General features: G+C 38.3%; 1 long non-coding RNA gene across 1 annotated transcript in view; it reads left to right on the top strand.

Annotated features, from left to right (window-relative positions):
- The first annotated feature begins 1,046 nt into the window (after window positions 1-1,046).
- The window catches only part of LOC123522515, a 27,539-nt gene continuing 19,799 nt past the window's right edge, over window positions 1,047-8,786 (top strand). Inside the window, exons 1-2 of the long non-coding RNA XR_006680774.1 lie at window positions 1,047-1,109; window positions 1,243-1,337. This is a non-coding gene — a long non-coding RNA (uncharacterized LOC123522515). The remainder of the gene's footprint in view (window positions 1,110-1,242; window positions 1,338-8,786) is intronic.

The following is an 8,786-nucleotide window of genomic DNA, read 5'->3' as shown; positions in this document are numbered from 1 at the left end:
GGACAGTGTAAGACATGACAAAATAATTTATAAATTATCAAGGGTTTGTGAGGGAGGAGGGCGGGGAGGGAGGGGAAAAATGAGGAGCTGATACCAACGGCTCAAGTAGAAGGCAAATGTTTTGAGAATGATGATGGCAACAAATGTACAAATGTGCTTGACACTATGTATGGATGGATTGTGATAAGAGTTGTACGAGCCCCCAATAAAATGATTTCAAAAAGAAAAAAGTTTATTTTAATAGGTAGTAGGTTAAATATGTAGATCAGTTTGAGAACTGTTGCTGTTGGCATCTGAGAGTTGTGTTCAACTCATGTGATGCAATAAGTAGAACTGGTCTATGGGATTTTCTTGACTGTAATCTTTAATGGGAGCCAATCACTAGGTCTTTTTCCAGCAGAGCAACTGGGTGGATTTGAACTGCCAACCTTGTCAGCTGGAGGACGAATGCTTAACTGCACTAACAGAGCTCCTTGAGGAATGCTGTTTTCCTGCTCTATTAAGTCTTCTAATTCATGAATTAATGATCTCCTAAGTATTTTTATGCTATTAGAAAATAATGGGGGGGAAATAAAATAATGGAATTATTTTCTAAATTTCATTTTTGATTGCTCATTGTTAGTGTATCGAATAACTTCATTTTTGTATATTGACATTATATTCTGCAAACTTGCTAAACTCTAATTAGTTCTCATAGGTTTCTTATGGATTCTTTAGTATTTTCTGTAGATAAGATTATGTCATCCAATAGGCTTTATTTTATCCTCTCCAGTATACATGTCTTTTATTTGCTTTTCTTGCTAAATTGCCTTGGCTAAAACTTTGTTACAAAGTAACATAAAGGTGACTGTTGCCCTTTTTTATGAAGTAAATATTTTTATATCCATTATTAGTGGAGTATGGTAGCTTCATGAAGTTAGTGTAATTAATTATGTAGGACAGTGACTGTCCTGTTCTGTCTGATACAAACAACATGTAACAATGCTTTTGTCTTTAGTTTTGACCGGAGTACATTTGAACTGTTTTCTTTTTTCCGTCTTCTTCCAGGTTTTCTCAAACAACGATGAAGGCCTTATTAACAAAAAGTTACCGAAAGAACTTCTGTTAAGGTAAGTGTAGGTAAGTTTCAGACTAAGAGTTCGGATCGGTCTTCAAGTTCCAAGAGCTTCTTCTTTCTCACTATGAATCCGTAGCATAGACAGACAGAAGTAGCCTAACTGACTGTTTGTTTTTGTTTTATAGAATGCTGTTCAGCTTGTTGTTAAATTTTACTTGGTCTAATCCAGAATGTACTAAAGTATGTACATAGCATTGGTCTGGATTCTTTTTGTAATGTGGTAAGTATTGCAGTAATCTTCAGTAGGTGCCGCTGTTTCGGTTTCAGTAGATAACTGTAATGTCAGGTTGTGAGTCCCTAAAGACTTTTTGATGCTTTCTGATAGATGTGCTTTTGAACGAGTGCAAAAAAAAAAAATTAGCGTTCTGTTATGTTCTCATCAATCACTTAAAATGCTGTTTCAAATATTGATTAGTTTGCACTCATTTTGTGAGAATTGTGTGCTAAGTGACTGTAAGAACTGTGACACAAGCTTTTAATATTTTTATTTCTGGTACCATTGTATATGAAAGGGTTTCCAAAACTTTATGGAAAAAATTCATTATCTTTTAACTCCAATTTTCCATGAACTTTGTGAAGCCCCCTCATACAATAAATGCTATTTTGTTGGTCAGTTTTACGAAATAAAGCTCCGAAACAACATTTGTTGATCCCGAGGTACTGCCATTTTCTTTAGGATTCTGTAATCATCGAAGAAATCTTATTTTAGTTTTGGACATTATTACATTTTAACTCTTTATAAGACTAATGTATATATAAAGGGTAATTTTTAAATGGCATTTCCCAAACTGTTTCTCATAACAACATTATCCACAATATAAAACAAATAACAGTTCTGTGATCAAATAAATCTGGGAAACCTTGGGTTAAACAAACACAGTCTCTGTACCTAAAATTTTATTTAAATTTAGGACTTCTCAGAGGTATAATAATGACGCCCCAAAATGAGTTGCTGTGGCTTTTCAAACTTTCTGACTCCGGGAGCCTTTTACTGTGATCTTGCTGAACCTCCTTTTCCTATTTGGGGAATAAGGAGGAGCCTCCTTGACGTGCTCGGGGGTCATTCTTTTCAGCTCTACCGAGTGAACTGTGGAGCTGCTGTGTAAACCCAGCAGCTCACTCACCTTTGGTGTTCCTGGGGTGTGAGGACTCACCTTCTTGACGGTGGTGTCCTATTTCAGGGGCTTCAGTGAGTGTTCTTTAGCCTTCATTTGTCATTGTTGTCATGAGCTCATTCTACTCAGTCAAGTAATAAGTAGTTTGATAACAAGATCATATGAAAAGTGTCACAATTAGATTTTATTCCAATAGAACCAGTATTTGTTGGGAAAAGAGACTGTTCTGGGCATTTAGATCATTTTAACTTAAGGAAGTTGTGAAAAACAGGCATGTTTATTTAGCATGTAAGACCACAAGGTCTTGATCCAGCCCAGCAACTGTTAAAACCAGGGCTGCCAGGATAGGGTAGGTACTGCAGCGGCAGGGAACACCACGCACAAGACACTGCCGTGTGCCGGGTGTCTCTACGGTTGTGCAGTGCTCCCGGCCCAGTCAGCATGTCGTTCCAGCACAGACATCAAGGTGGAATATGAATATGGAGTACTTACTCTGGGGAATCATAGTCTGCTTCAGGCTGACCCACATTAGTCACTCAACACTGGGATGTGATTAAACTCCACCCTTTGCATGATTACTTCTGTCTGACTCAAGGATGTTAATTGAATATTTTCCACTTCTGATGCAGTAGCTTTTACACTGTACTAAACCTTGGAACAGTTCCCATCTGTTGGAAAAAGAAGCATGGGGCTAGGCCATACTAAAAAACAAAAAGTGAAGAATCAAGAAATTGCATCACTTTTTGTGTCGTGTGCTCTGTAAGCGGAAGTCTCAAAATTACTTTAGTTCTTTAAAATATCCATGGTGAACCCAGCTGCTAAGAATCCTGGAGGGAGGTTGCCGTCGCTAGTTAATAGCTTTTGAATCGCAAGCTTATACCTTGCGACCATTTGGCACACAACAGTTACCATGTGAGAGTAATGCTTGCAGCATGCCTTCGGAGACTCACAGTCCAGTGCTGTTCTTATTTTGGAATCCGTAAGAGGAATTTAAAGCACTGCCACTACAGGCCTCTGACTCATTAATCTCAAAATTAACTCCAGCTAACCATGACATTTTGTTCGTTTATTTATTTACTTCATGATGGCCTTTAAGTCATTTCTTTTTGCTCTGAGACTTTTTATTCCCAGTACTGGTAGCTCTCCCATTCCCTAGCTTTAGCGTTTTTAAGTGAAACATTGAAGAAGGATGGGAAGCAGGTGACCAAACAGCCATCTTCATCATCTGTTAATTTCCCTGTAAGTGAAATTTCACTACAAGTGAAACTGTATGTGCAACCCAGCCCCACCCCCAGCTCCGTTCAAAGAACTTCTAGCTTGGTCATTTTCTGTTCAGTTACATGATGTCTTCCAGCTTTGGGACTTCCCTAGGCTTACTTTGTGACTTAACATGGTGCCCTTCTGGGACAGTGCCGACTATTGTTTGTATTCCTTTTGAATTCCTACTCACTTCTAGTCTTACTTCATCAGTCAGTATGTGTACATCCTTTGACACTGACGTTCTGATTTGCCAGCAGGTAAGGTCATTTTCTCGTCTGCATTTGTGAGTGCATCTGTTTCTGCCCTCTTAAATTCTCACTCGCTGCTTTACCATTCTCTCAGGAGAAGCCGCAGCTTTTTGGGCACCTTTATTTAACAAGCATGAGTTGGAATGATGTGCGTGCTGCTTCTCATCTCTTTGGATCACTTTGGATCCACTCAGAAAAATCTGTTAGTTTTCTTTCCATCTGATGGTCATACTGCTAATTTTAAGAATACTCATTGCTGTTAATTCACAAATTCCTTCCACCATATGCTTAGTTTATCACTAACAACTTTTTCTACACAGCTTGCACTCATAAATTAAAAAGTACCCCAATTCTTCAATTGCCCTTTGATCCCACACAGCTCAAGCCGCTTGTACTTTTATTCTTCGTGAGGATACATTTTTAGAAAACTTACAACAATGGGAATATTTAATTTGTCCTGTAGTAAATCAGTGTGTCCTTGCTTGTTCTCATAATTACTGTGTAACTTTTGGAGCCAGACTTTCAGGGATGACATTTCCGCGCTCTCCCTAAATTAGCTTTGTGACTTTAATTAATTATTTCTCTGGGCCTTAACTTCATCAACTGTCAAACGGTAATAATAGTTCTTACTCTATGGGGTTGTTGCTACTCTCTTAGCGTGCTTGGGCCTAATCAATGTTAAATGAATATTAAATCTTGTTCTTATTAACTAATACCAAGTTTTGGATGCCTGCTTACTTAATAAATGATATTATTGCTGCAGCAGCTGGTAAGGCAATCTGTCCTGGCCTGGATCTTGATGTATGCTATTGCTAAAATATATCTTAATAACCAAATCCCCAAACCCACACCTGCTGCCAGCTATCAGTTCCAACTCATTATAGTACTATGTAGGCTTTCATGAAATAATATTTAATTTAGCAAACAGCCTCATCTTTCTCCCATAGAGAGACTGTTGGGTTTGAACTGCTGACCTGAAAGTTAGCAGCGGCTTTACAGCTAACTCTCAATACCCCCAGGGCTCCTTATACGATTGCTAAAAATATTTCAACTAATTGATTATTAAGTAAGCCTATGTAGCCCAATATTTCATTACATCAAGATCAACCAATTCATTCACTTCCTGATTGCAAAATCTACAACAAGCCACAGTAGTCATAATAGACTGGTATTAGTACGACAGGCACATAGACAGATAAAATAGAACTCAGACGCCAGAAGTAAATCCGTTCACCTGGAGAGAGCTGGTCTTTGGCAATAGAGTAGATGCCTTAAGTAAGGGAAGAGACAGGCCCACCAGGACATATTAAAATGACAGCGGCTTGGAAAGAACCATTCCCTCTTTTGAGAAGTGACTATCTGATGGAATATTGGCCTTAAACTCAGATTATACACATTAGTGTTAATTTGCTTGGCTTCAAGTTTTTATTTCTATGGTGGTGGTTTTTACATGTCAGTGATAAAATGAAGATATGAATAAAGTGATGCACAGGAGATAGTGATGATACGTGTAATAAATAGCTCCAAAACGTTCTGAGAAGTTTGTGTTAGAATTAAATAATAGTGAAAGAGATCTCTTTAATACAGATTGAAAAAACAAGCTTAAGTTAAATCATTATTGGTGTAATTTTCTCACCTTGTCTAGCTTACTTGCACACACTGCAAAATTAAGTCTCAAAGTGTATGTGGTTGGAGAAGGAAGGTTTGCTGAGTCTAGGGCAATAGAGAACTACAAATAGTTTACAATCGTGTATAATTTAGCAGTTTTAGTAGTGGAATCTGGTAGAGGAAATGATAGTATGACTAGTGCTTACATTTTCAAATATTCTTTTTTGAAGTTTTGTGAAATTGTTTTTTGTTGAATCCTGCTGGTGTGCAGTCACCGAACCTCGGGGAGCTGTTGTAATAGGAGCCCATCCTGTTGTGGGTGTATCGTTGAAGGGGTGTTCTTGCCTGCTGGTTGGTTTCAGTGCTCTGTGGACTAGTTCAAGGACTGGTGCCTCTGTCCTGCTATCTGTGGTACGTGCTCACACACACACACAGTCTACGTCCTGCTATCTGTGATGCGTGCTGCCTTACACACACACACACACACACACAAAGTCCCGTCTGTGATGCGTGTGTGCACACACACACAGAGTCTACGTCCTGCTATCCGTGATGCGTGCTGCCTTACACACACTTACACACACACACACACACACACACACACACACAAAGTCCCGTCTGTGATGCATGCACACAGAGTCTACATCCTGCTATCTGTGATGCGTGCTGTCTTACACACACACACACAAAGTCCCGTCTGTGATGCGTGCACACAGACACACAGAGTCTACATCCTGCTATCTGTGATGCGTGCTGCCTTACACACACACACACACACACACACGCACGCACGCACGCACGCACGCACGCACGCACACACACACACACACACACTCACTCAGAGTCTACGTCCTATCTGTGATGCGTGCTGCCTTTCGCTCGCTGGCTCTCTCCGCCCCCCCTTCACTCCTTCCCTCCCTCCCTCTTCCTTTCTCTTCCGCTTCCTTTCCCTCTCCTTCTTCCTTTCCCTTTCCCTCTCCCTCCAAGGTAGCCTAACAGGTAAGATGCTCTTTTGGGGTATATACAACCATGTCCAGTGTTCAAATATCATTGCAAATTTTGTTGTTGTTATTAATGAATTTGTTTTTGCTTTGTTTGCTTTGCTTGTTCTGCTTTACCTTCCATGAGGCAATGTGAGACAAATGAATAGGTACATTGAAACTACAATACATAAGGCCCTTCCTTTTTATTACCTCTAAATTATTTTATACTATTTATGGTTGGAGTTAAAGACCAAATCATGGCAGGATCACATTTTACTTTTGCCAGGTTGGGGTTGTATGTTAAAACCTTGATGATGGCTTTGGATTTTTAATCTACATTGAAGTGGCCTGAGACACCAGTAAACCTCCACAGATAAGAAGTGTAGATCTAGATACAGTACCTGAATGTCTGATTTCTAAAACATGATCTTAGAGACCAGTTGGTTAAAACCATGAATACAGTTGCTACAACAAAGATTGGTTAATTTGTCTCTATGAAAATAGGGCAAAAAATAACCATACCAAAGAAAAATAGCAGTCATGAGTCAAAAATAGCCGTCACATGTTATAATCAATGATTAATTTCTTCAATGTACAAAGGAAAACATCCTTAAAAATTACTTAAGAAAAAGAAACTAAAAAAAAGTACTTAGGATTCCTTGGTTTTAAAAATAATTTAGATAATAAATATACATGTGGCTAAAACACATACTGTTTACTTTTGCTCATTTATTGCCCCTATAGAAAATATAAGGTATTTTGGAGATATACAGTGAACCCTTGTTTATCGCGGTTAATCGGTTCTAGACCCTACCGTGATAAATGAAATTCCACAAAGTAGGATTCCTTATTTGTAAATCAAATATTTTCGTAGTTAGAGCATAGAGGACATGAAAAAACACCCTTTAGTCACCATTACACTCGTATTACCCAATTTATTAAACGAAAAAGGGAAAATACAGTAAAACATTTTGGACGTTACAATTATCATTTATTATTTATTATATTATTTATGACATCAAGCATGTACAGTATGAGCCAATCAGTGGCAGTAATGACAGAGCATGCGCTGTTACGCAAAAACAGCGATAGAGTGAAACCGCTTAAGTCGAAGCATGAAGTGGCGAGGGTTCACTGTATTGGTCACTAAAAATTTTGTTACCAAGAGTGATCCATGTTGCGCTCCTTGCTGTGGTTCATTAATTTTTACTACTGACCAATATTCCATTGGGTCAGTATCCCAAAATTTGCTGATTGGTTTCCCTTTTGATGAGTACCTGAACTGTTTCCAGTGTTTTCATAATAAAAGTCATGCTGATATTTTTGTAACTGTCTCTTGATATGTACATTTGAAAGTTTCTGCAGGAGTAGTTTTGCCAGGAATTAAAGTCTACACAAACACTTTATAATATTTGAATGTTTTTCTAAAGTAGCCCTCCCAATTTATATTTATACGAGTAATGGATAAGAGAATCAGTTGAGCCATATCCTTTTAAACACTTAGAATTTTCACGTTTTAATTATTACCAAAAATGTGTAAAATGGGGCATCCCACTGTGCTCTCGGCTTGAATTTCTCTGAATTCTAGGGAATTCTGAGGTTGAGCATCTGGATATGTGCTTGTCAGCCACGTATATTTCTTCTATGTAATACATGTTTATATTTATTTGCCTTTTGAATTGCTCGTTTTTTTTTATTGCTTTGTGGGCGTTTATATATTCCCCGTACAGAGATTAAATTTTTACCTTACAAGTATTTTATTTCACTTCGTAGGTTATTTTTTAAAGTGTCTTTTTTTCTTCTTCATGAACACGCATCTTTAAAAAAAAAAGGTTCCAGTTTTTATTGTGAATCGGGCAATGGTTCACAGAGCAAATAAGTTTCCCAACCCAGTAGTCCTTGCACATTTTGTTTCATTGATTACATCCCCACGTTGTAATATTCCTCATCTCGTTTCCTCTTGATTTCCATCCCCACTTCTTGCCTAACCCTTTCCTGCAGAACTTTGGCAAATACTGCTCTTCAGATCTCCAATGATTGCTTATTCTAAGGAATACATATGGCGCTAGTATTATTGTTTACCTTACAGCCCTGTCTGTTGTTTGGCTGAAAATTTGAGCCACAAGGGTCAGTTCAGTTTGAGGCCTGCAGAGTAACTAAGAGCCATAGCCTCGGGCATTCCACCGTCTATCTGCCTAGCAAACCCAGGCTAGTTTTCATGCTTTTTAAATTTGTTCCAACATTTCCACCTCTTGTATCTTCAAATCCCAAACCAAACTCCCTGCCATCAAGTAGATTCTGACTCATAGTGACTCTTCTCCTCCTGAAGATTTTATTTATTTTTTTCACATCATCTTATTCAGGGGTCATACAACTCTCATCACAATCCATACATACATCCATTGTGTCAGGCACATTTGTACATTGTTGCCATCATCATTCTCAAAACATTTTC

The sequence above is a fragment of the Echinops telfairi genome, unplaced genomic scaffold (assembly GCF_000313985.2).
Source record: "Echinops telfairi isolate 266 unplaced genomic scaffold, ASM31398v2 ScPeMD7_7420;HRSCAF=8458, whole genome shotgun sequence".
NCBI lineage: Eukaryota > Metazoa > Chordata > Mammalia > Afrosoricida > Tenrecidae > Echinops > Echinops telfairi.
The sequence above is the reverse complement of the archived record's forward strand: the minus strand, read 5'-3'. Positions and strand labels throughout refer to the sequence as shown.